At 41.1% G+C, this 10,146-nt stretch overlaps 2 non-coding genes across 2 annotated transcripts; one reads left to right on the top strand and one right to left on the bottom strand.

The window, feature by feature from the left end:
- The first annotated feature begins 4,385 nt into the window (after positions 1-4,385).
- Positions 4,386-4,492, top strand: LOC114394332. The gene has a single exon (XR_003662733.1). It is a non-coding gene; the product is annotated as a small nucleolar RNA R71 (small nucleolar RNA).
- A 5,334-nt stretch (positions 4,493-9,826) lies between these two features.
- On the bottom strand, positions 9,827-9,933 carry LOC114394361. Its single transcript, XR_003662760.1, has one exon. It is a non-coding gene; the product is annotated as a small nucleolar RNA R71 (small nucleolar RNA).
- Between the last annotated feature and the right edge of the window lie 213 nt (positions 9,934-10,146).

The raw sequence follows: 10,146 nt of genomic DNA, 5'->3' as shown, positions 1-10,146 counted from the left end.
AAAAACTGAGGTATCGAACCTTAAAATCCTTTTTAGTGATTTTTTGTGGACGAGCTTGACTTTGCGAGTTGATTTTAGCCTTAGTTTGACTTTAGTTATTAGTCAATTCACTTAAGAAAGAGAAATCCCAAAGAGAAACGTCCGATTGCTTTTTTTTGGTTTATTTTACTAAAAGATATTTTTTGATTATTATATTATTATTTTACCTCTTTTTGGTTTCCAACGTGGTTACGGCATGATCGAACGGTCGGATTTCATTTTAACAGAAATTAACGGATACTACAAATCAAATGATCGGTGGAAATTTATTTTATTTTTTTGATTAGGCGAGAAAATGAATTAAGTAAATGACTAAAGCACGTCAAAAGGGGGTACGAAAAGTAAATGAAACGAAAATAAAAGTACGCGAAACAAATGCGGACCACCAAGGGTACATAGAATGAATTGAAAAGTTTGATTTCGGGAACTTACCGGTTGAAGACCGAAGAACGACGAAGAACGAACGACGAACGATGAAGAACGGTCGAAAATCTTTGCGAAATCACCCACGGAAATGTTACGGAAGCGCCTCGGCTTGGATTTTCTTCACGGAAACAATTTTCCTCACTAATTTTAAGTGATTACGAAGTACTAGAAGGGCTTAACCCCTTTAACCTTCACTCCTCCCTCTATTTATAGGACAATAGGGGAGTTGCTTCCTCTAGAAGAAACCGCCTTCTGGAGGAACATCCTGGAAGGCCCAAGTGGGCCTGGTTGCTATTTGCACCCCCTTTTTTTTTTACTAAATACACCCCCTTTGCTTTTTTTTGGTGATTCTTTTTCCGTAACGTTATGAAACTTTACGAATTTCGTAACGATACTTGTTTTCTTTCCGTAAGGTTACGGAACCTTACGGGTCATGTAATTGCTCCCTTTTTTAGCTTTCGGAATGTTAGGAAAACTCACGGATTGCATAACAATACTTCCTTTTGATTTCCGGCATGTTACGGAATTTCACGGATTGCGTAACAATGCTTCCTTTTGATTTCTGGCATGTCTCGGAACTTCACCTATTGTGCAACAAAGGGTGCCAAGTACCTCGAAGCGGTCAACCAAAGGTTGCATGCCATCAAACAACAGTCCCCGGACGAAATTAGGGTATGACAAGCTCCATCCTCTAAATTTATTCGATGCATACACGTGGATGGGCTAATACCAGGAATGTCCGCCAGGGTCCAACCTATAGCCTTCTTATGCTTCTTGAGAACAAATAACAACTTCTCCTCTTGCTCATCAACAAGGGAGGCAGATATAATTACTGGAAAACTTTTGCTATCATGCAAGTAAGCGTATTTTAAATTTGATGGCAGTGGCTTCAATTCTGGTGTGGCCGGCTGGATAATGGTAGAAGGAGATGGTTGGTTTCTCAACCTGTACCTCATAAAGAAAGTCAGATGTATGTGTACTTCCTGAAACATGGTTAGTTCTATCTGACTCTATAAAATCAATCTAAAGAGGTAAAACACCACCAGACATGCAATCAATATCAATTTCAGATTCACTCTCAGCATCAAATTCAGACATATGATCAAGTACAATTTTAGACTCAATGCTTGAAGAGTGGGAGGCATGCAGATTAGAATAAAGATCATTCATGTATTCATCAACAACATGGTCAATTATTTCAGCACGAAATACAGAAAGATCTTCAGATGGGTGTTTCATAGCATCCAAAATATTAAAATGAACAGTTATGTCACCAAACTCCATAGATAGTGTGCCTGCATATACATCTATCTTAGTTCTAGCAGTTTTCATAAAGGGCCTGCCTAGAATGATGGGAACTGATCCTTGAGAAAATCCCTCCTCTATATTCAAAATATAAAAATCAACAGGGAAAATCAATTCACCAACTCTAACTAAGACATCCTCTATGAAACCAGCAGGATAGGCAACATTTCTATTAGCTAAATGAATTACCACATTAGTTGACTGCAAGGGACCTAGAGATAGAGAATTAAAAATAGACAGAGGCATAACACTAACAGAAGCTCCTAAATCTAGCATGGCATTGTCAAACTTACTATTCCCTATAATACAAGGTATGTTGAATGTACCTGGATCTTGATGTAAGCTCCATTGGAGCTTGTAGGCCTAGGATCTTCTTCATCAATGGATTCCTTTGCTTCTTGGAAGATAAATGGCAACAGAATGGAGAAGGAAGAGAGAGAGGAGACGCCACTTCAAGGAGAAGATGAGTCTAGAAGAAGCTCACCACCATAGGAGGCCATGGATAAGAGCTTGGAGGAAGAAGGAAATGAATGAAGGGAGAGGGAGAGAAGAGCACGAAATTTTGTGCTCTAAAAGAGCTCTAAAATCTGAAGTTAATATTCAAATGATCAAAGTTCCAAAAAAATGCACACACATGACCTCTATTTATAGCCTAAGTGTCACACAAAATTGGAGGGAAATTTGAATTTCAATTCAAATTTCACTTGAATTTGAAATTAAATTTGTGGAGCCAAACTTTGGAGCCAAAATTTCACTAATTATGATTAGTGAATTTTAGTTATGGTTCAGCCCACTAATACAAGATCAATTCCAAGATTCTCCACTAAGTGTGCTTAGGTGTCATGAGGCATGTAAAGCATGAAGAACATGCACAAAGTGTGACTATATGATGTGACAATGGGGTGTGGTAAGCAAATGCTCACCTCCCCCTCTAAAATTTAATTGGATTGGGCTTCTACCAATTCAATTAAATTTATTTCCAACCACACACATCAAATATTCACTCAGTGCATGTGAAATTACAAAACTACCCCTAATACAAAAACTAGTCTAGGTGCCCTAAAATACAAAGGCTGAAAAATCCTATATTTCTAGGGTACCCTACCTACATTATGGAGCCCTAAATACAAGGACCAAAATTAATGAAACCTTAATCTAATATGTACAAAGATAAGTGGGCTCATACTTAACCCATTGGCCCGAAATCTACCCTAAGGCTCATGAGAATCCTAGGGCCTTCTCTTGCATCTTTGGCCCAATCTTCTTGGAGTCTTCTATCAAATGCCCTTGGGGGGTAGGATTGCATTAGATCTTTACATTTTTCAGGGATTTGGGGGACAGATTTACCAATCAATGCGGAGACATTTCTGCCCATGCTAATTCGTTCACTTCCTTTAAGCTTTTGCTTATTAGTGCACAGCTCCTTCAAGAATTTAGCATATCTTGGAATTTGCTTTATTGCATCCTGCAAAGGTATGTTTACCTCTACCTTTCTAAATGTTTCCAAGATCTCTTTCTCTGCCTCTTCCATTTTTTTGTTGGGAACTGCTCTTGGAGGGAATGTAAGAGGGATATGTTGCTTCTGCAAGTCAGAATTACTAGTGGAAGATTCACCTACACATAAATTGTTAGGTAACTTACTCTTTAAATTTTTGTCATCATCTTTTTCTGGAGTAGAGTGAAGTTGGGCAGGTTCATTTGCAGATGAGGAAGGTGCTACTGGTTGAGGTCCTTGACACTGCTTTCCCAACCTCAATGAAATGGCACTCACATTTTTGGGATTCTGGACAGATTGAGAAGGCAGCTTGTCAGAATTCTGGGACTGTTGTTGATTTAACTGTGTAGCCAATTGTCCCATCTAATTAGTTAAGCTCTGAATGGAGGCTCTGGTCTCTTTTTGAAACTGCATGTTTTGCATAGTCATTTGCCTCAAAAGTTCTTCGAGGGAAGGTTACGGAGGAGCCTTAACTGTTTATTGTTTCTGGGGCTGTTGTTGTTGTTGGATTGGTGAACGAATGTATGGTCTGCTTGGGCCAGCAGCATTTTGGAAGGAAGGAGCAGGCTGTTGTTGTTGTTGTTGAGGGCTAGACCATCTGAGATTAGGGTGATTCCTCCATCCGGGATTGTATCTGTTGCTGGAGAGGTCATAATTGTTCTGCTGTGATTGATTTTGCTGCTGAGGTTGAGGAGGTCTATTGTAAATGTTTGCAGCATAAGCTTCAGGCTGCTCAATTGCTCTAGGTTGCTGCATGGAAGGGCAAAGGTCTATATGGTGGGCAGCAGAGGAGCATAAACCACAGACTCTTGCGACAGGTGCAGATTTCTTATTCAAGGCCAATAGGGTTACCAAGTTAACCAAGGCATCTAGTTTACCTTCAAGCTTCTTTGTTTCAGATGATGCAGATGAGTTTGTAGCTACCTCATGCACTCCTCTAATGACTATAGCATCATTTATGGCGCTAAACTACTAGGAGTTAGAAGCCATCTTCTCAATTAAATTTCTGGCTTCAGTAGGGGTCATGTCACTAAGGGCTCCACCGCTGGCAGCATCTATCATACTTCTCTCCATGTTACTGAGTCCTTCATAAAAATATTGGAGAAGAAGTTGCTCCGAAATCTGATGGTGAGGGCAACTGGCACATAGTTTTTTAAATCTCTCCCAGTATTCATATAGGCTCTCCCCACTGAGTTGTCTAATACCTGAAATATCCTTTCTGATGGTCATGGTCCTGGAAGCAGGGAAATTTTTTTCTAAGAATACTCTCTTGAGGTCATCCCAGCTCGTGATGGACCTTGGAGCAAGGTAGTATAGCCAGTCCTTTGCCACTCCCTCTAAAGAATGAGGAAAGGCCTTCAGAAATATGTGATCCTCCTGGACATCTGGTGGTTTCATGGTGGAGTAGACACTATGGAATTCTTTCAGGTGTTTGTGTGGGTCTTCACCTGCAAGGCCATGAAACTTTGGAAGCAAATGGATCAGTCCAGTTTTAAGAACATGTGGGACATCCTCATCAGGGTATTGGATGCACAAGCTTTTGTAGGTGAAATCAGGTGCAGCCATTTCCCTTAGAGTCCTCTCACGGGGTGGAGGTTGTTCCATGTTCTCAGAATGTTCACAACCAGAATGCTCAAAATCAGGATGTTCAAAATCACCAATAACATAATGCATAGACTCTCTAGTAACAGAATGCTCAGGATGCTCAAAAGGTATAAAATGATGTCTAACTAATCTATGAAATGTCCTATCTATCTCAGGATCAAAGGGTTGTAAGTCAAATGGATTGCCTCTAGTCATACACTACATTCAGCATGCACACAACTAGTTGCCTTCTGATGCAAGTAACAGTGTAGGTTTGAACTACAACTACCATTAAATGACATTCAAATGACTTGAAATTTTGTGAGCAACCTTATAAAATGATGAGAGGATAGCAAAAAAAAATTCAAATGAAAATTCAAAGTCTAACTATAGAAGCTAAAAATGATAAGTTAAGAAAAATAAGAGAATAATACTTGGAAAGTAAAAAACTTTTGACAAAATCGCAATTTTTGGAAGAAGGAGACCTCAACTGGCCATAGGCTGGCTCCCACGGCATGGGAAATTTTTTTCTACCCCAAATACTTATATAATATTTGCGATTCTGATAACTGAAGCAAAAGTTATGGTCGTTTGAAGTTTTGACAAAAATAAAATTTGCTACTTTTTTGGAACTTTCAAATCTGACCAAACTAAAGGCTCTAGCTATTTTTCCCACAAAATATGGATTAAAAGAAGTTACCACAAAAAAATTCAGCCAAAAATAACAACTCTAGCTACTTAAACAAAAAATCCCAAATAATTCAGCAAGGGTGGTCGCTAAAATCCGTCGCTACATGATTTCCACTACTACTCTGTTTTGCCGCAAGCAAAAGTGGTCGCTAAATCCGTCGCAAAACACTATTCACAGCAAAACACCCAAAACTGAAACAGGGGAAGCGCTTAACAGAAAAACTAAAACAGAACACACACTAAACAAAATACCAAGATCCTAAACAACACTAACACACACACTAACACAACACTAACAATTAAACATAAAACACGAAAGAATTAAACACTAACACGACACTAGCTATTATGAACCTTTGGACACTGCTCCCCGGCAATGGCACCAAATTTGATCGAGGCCGTACCCGAATCAAATAAACGTTAAAATGCAGTAACTAGGAAGTGATCCTAGGTCCTTTCCCAACGAGCAATGATAAACCAAATGTTCATAACTAGCAGTAATAGTAACAATGGGGGGGTTGTTTGTTGTGTGAATTAAATAACAATCAAACTAGAATATGAAATTAATAATAGTAAAAACGTGTTGTTTCCTCTGATTCAGAAGCCATTCTCTTGTCCTAGGTTATGAAGAATTCGTCCCTAACAGTTAACCACTTAATCCAACCCTATTTTAATTTACTAAGCGAAAATCAATTTAGGGCTGTCAATATGTGATTAAGCAACACATACACCAATTAAACCCTTGTTCATTAAGCATGAACGCAATTTAAACACAAAGGCAATTAATCAAACACAAGACGTGCACATATTAACAAAACGCATGTGGGTTAATTGGTGAAGGGAAAACTGCCAGGAAGCTACATTATAAACAGAACCTCAAAGAGAGTTAAGCTTCGTCCTCAGAAGGAAACAACACTAGAAATTTAGTCTTCCATAATTTCAACCAAAAACAGAAAACGTAATTGAAGCTAAAGGCAGAAACGTAAATGAAACTGGAAATAAAAACGCAATTGAAACTAAAGCAGAAACGTAAATGAAACTAAAGGCAGCAGAAGATATAAAACGAAATTGCAATTAGAAGTAGAGAATGGAAAAGTGCATTACGTGAACAGTAACAATAAGCTTAGAAAAAATGTAAAACCCTAAAACCTATGCTCTAAATAATAGTCTAACAGAATAGCCTTGCACGAATCCCAAGGATGCTATTTAAAAGAGTCACTCAAAGTCACTGGGCCTTATTACATTATTCTGGCCCAAAACGAAATAAACACTGAACCACATAAAATAAAATTACAATCTCCTAATTAGAAATTAACTAAGGTAAGCGCTGCTTTATTTGCCCTCTTCAAGTCCACAACCAAAATCCGGATTAAGCCCAATGTTTCATTAATTCCTGAAATTAGATTAAAAACATCAAATTAGCTGAATGAGCCCAAATAATAAAACTGCCTAATTAATTTGACAATTAAGACTAATCAGTAATTAAAATGGCGCAAAAAGGGTTTAAGAAATAGAAGATAATGATGGCACATCAACCGCTCCGTTCATCTTGGGTTTGTATGGTGTGGAATTGTGATGTTGGATCTTAAACTCCTCGCACATTTCCCCCATCATCTTGTTATTCAAGTTGGTGCCATTGTCCATGATAATCTTCCTCGGCAAACCATACAAGCAGAAAATCTCCCTCTTAATGAACCTGACCACCACACTTCTGGTGACGCTAGCGTATGACGTGGCTTCGACCCACTTAGTGAAATAATTGATCGCCACTAGGATGAAACGGTGTCCGTTCGCGGCTTTGGGCTCTATGGCCCCAATCACATCTATTCCCTACATGGAAAACGGCCATGGTGCGGTCAAAACATTCAGAGGCACGGGCGGAGCGTTGACATTGTTTGCAAACGTATGGCATTTGTGACACTTCCTCACATGGAGACAAGAATCGCTCTCCATGGTGAGCCAATAGTAACCCACCCTTAAGATCTTCCTAGCCATGACGTGCCCGTTAGCGTGCGTACCAAAAGAGCCCTCATGGACCTCCCCTAGCATGCTCTCAGCTTCCTTAGCGTTCACGTAGCGTAGCAGAACCATGTCATGGTTTCTCTTGTATAGTATGCTTCCGCTCACGAAGCCTGCCGCCAATCTCCTCAACGTCCTCTTGTCGTTGTCGGAAGCCTCCGGTGGGTACTCTTTGCTTTCAACGTATCGCTTGATATCGAAATACCAAGGCTTACCGTCCCGCTCTTCTTCCACCAGACAACAATGTGCGGGTCTGCCATGACACCTGAACTCAATGTACGGTAGGTCTCCGTGCGGTGTCAGCTGGAACATGGACGCTAAAGTGGCAAGCGCATCCGCCATTTGATTTTCCTCTCGGGGAACGTGATGGAAGGAGATCTCATCAAAGAAACCATCCAGTTCCTTGATATAGGCCTGATAGGGTATCAGCTTGTGGTCTCTAGTTTGCCATTATCCTCTCAGCTGGTGAATCACCAGTGCCGAGTCTCCGTACACCTTGAGTAGCTTGACGTTAAAGTCAATTGCTGCCAGGACGCCCAGAGCGCATGCTTCATATTCAGCCATGTTATTGGTGCAGTCAAACCCCAGCCTGGCTGTGAAAGGTATACATTGATTGTCTGAAGAGACCAATGCTGCCCCAACGCCATGGCCTAGAACGTTTGAGGCTCCATCAAACCACACGATCCACTTGTCCCTGTCCTCGTCTAGTTTTTCCTCAAACAAGGCCATGATGTCCTCATCCGGGAACTCGAGATGCATGGGTTGATAGTCGTTGGGAGGCTGCTAAGCCAAATAATCCGCCAAGGCACTTCCCTTTATCGCCTTTTGGGTGACATAGAATATATCGAACTCGGATAGCAAAACCTGCCACCGGGCGATCCGCCCTATCAGAGCAGACTTCTCAAAGATGTACTTGACGGGGTCCATTTTGGATATCAGCCAGGTGGTATGGCTCAGCATGTATTGTCTTAGACGATGGGACGCCCAGACTAAAGCACAACACGTTCTTTCCAGCAGGGAGTAGTTCATCTCACAGGCCGTGAACTTTTTACTCAAGTAGTAGATGGCGCGCTCTCTTTTCCCTGACTCGTCATGTTGCCCCAGCATACACCCCATTGACTCGTCCAAAATCGTCATATATAAGATGAGAGGTCTTCCGGGCACCGGCGGCATAAGCATGGGAGGGTTCATGAGGTATTGTTTGATCCTTCCAAATGCCTCTTGACAGTCCTCATTCCAGCAGATGGATTGGTTCTTGCGTAAGAGCTTGAACAACGGCTCACAGATAGCGGTGAGCTGTGATATGAATCTGGCAATGTAGTTCAAACGCCCTAGGAAACCTCGGACCTGCTTCTCGGTACGCGGTTTTTGGAATTTCAAGGATGGCTTTCACCTTTTCGGGGTCCACCTCTATCCCTTTCTGGCTTACGATGAAACCCAGTAATTTCCTTGACTTGACCCTGAAGGTGCATTTAGCCGGGTTTAACCTCAATCGATACTTCCTAAGCCTTTCGAACAACATCCACAAGTTGACAAGGTGTTCCTCCTCGGTTTTAGACTTGGCGATCATGTCGTCTACATAGACCTCGATTTCTTGATGCATCATGTCGTGGAACAAAGCCACCATTTTTAGCTTTCGAAGAAGTTACGGAAACTCACAGATTACGCAAAAACACCTCTTTTCGATTTTCGCCACATCACGGAATTTCACGGATTACGCTAGCCCGCTTCCTTTTGATTTCTGACACGTCTCGGGACTTCATTTATTGTGCAACAAAGGACGCCAAGTATCTCAAAGCGGCTAACCAAAGGTTGCATGTCAACAAGTAATAATCCCCGGATGAAATTAGGGTATGACATGAGCATTATAGTTTTGAACATTCTGAGAACATGGCACAACCTCCACCCCGTGAGAGGACTCTAAGGGAAATGGCTGCACCAGATTTCACCTACAAAAGCTTGTGCATCCAATACCCTGATGAGGAAGTTCCATATGTTCTTAAAACTTAACTGACCCATTTGCTTCCAAAGTTTCATGGCCTTGCAGGTGAAGACCCGCACAAACATCTAAAAGAATTCCATATTGTCTGCTCCACCATGAAGCCACCAGATGTTCAGGAGGATCACATATTTGTGAAGGCCTTTCCTCATTCTTTAGAGGGAGTGGCAAAGGACTGGCTATATTACCTTGCTCCAAGGTCCATCACTAGCTGGGATGACCTCAAGAGAGTATTCTTAGAAAAAAATTTCCCTGCTTCCAGGACCACGACCATCAGAAAAGATATTTCAGGCATTAGACAACTCAGTGGAGAGAGCTTATATGAATATTGGGAGAGATTTAAGAAATTATGTGCCAGTTTCCCTCACCTCCAAATTTCTGAGCAGCTTCTCATCCAATATTTTTATGAAGGACTCAGCAACATGGAGAGAAGTATGATAGATGCTGCCAGTGGTGGAGCCCTTCGAGACATGACCCCTGCTGAAGCCAGAAATTTAATTGAGAAGACAGCTTCAAACTCCCAGCAATTTAGTGCCAGAAGTGATGCTATTGTCATTAGAGGAGTGCATAAAGTAGCCACAAATTCATC

Source organism: Glycine soja, chromosome 17, assembly GCF_004193775.1.
Source record: "Glycine soja cultivar W05 chromosome 17, ASM419377v2, whole genome shotgun sequence".
Classification (NCBI taxonomy): domain Eukaryota; kingdom Viridiplantae; phylum Streptophyta; class Magnoliopsida; order Fabales; family Fabaceae; genus Glycine; species Glycine soja.
This window is presented reverse-complemented; position numbering and strand designations above follow the sequence as displayed.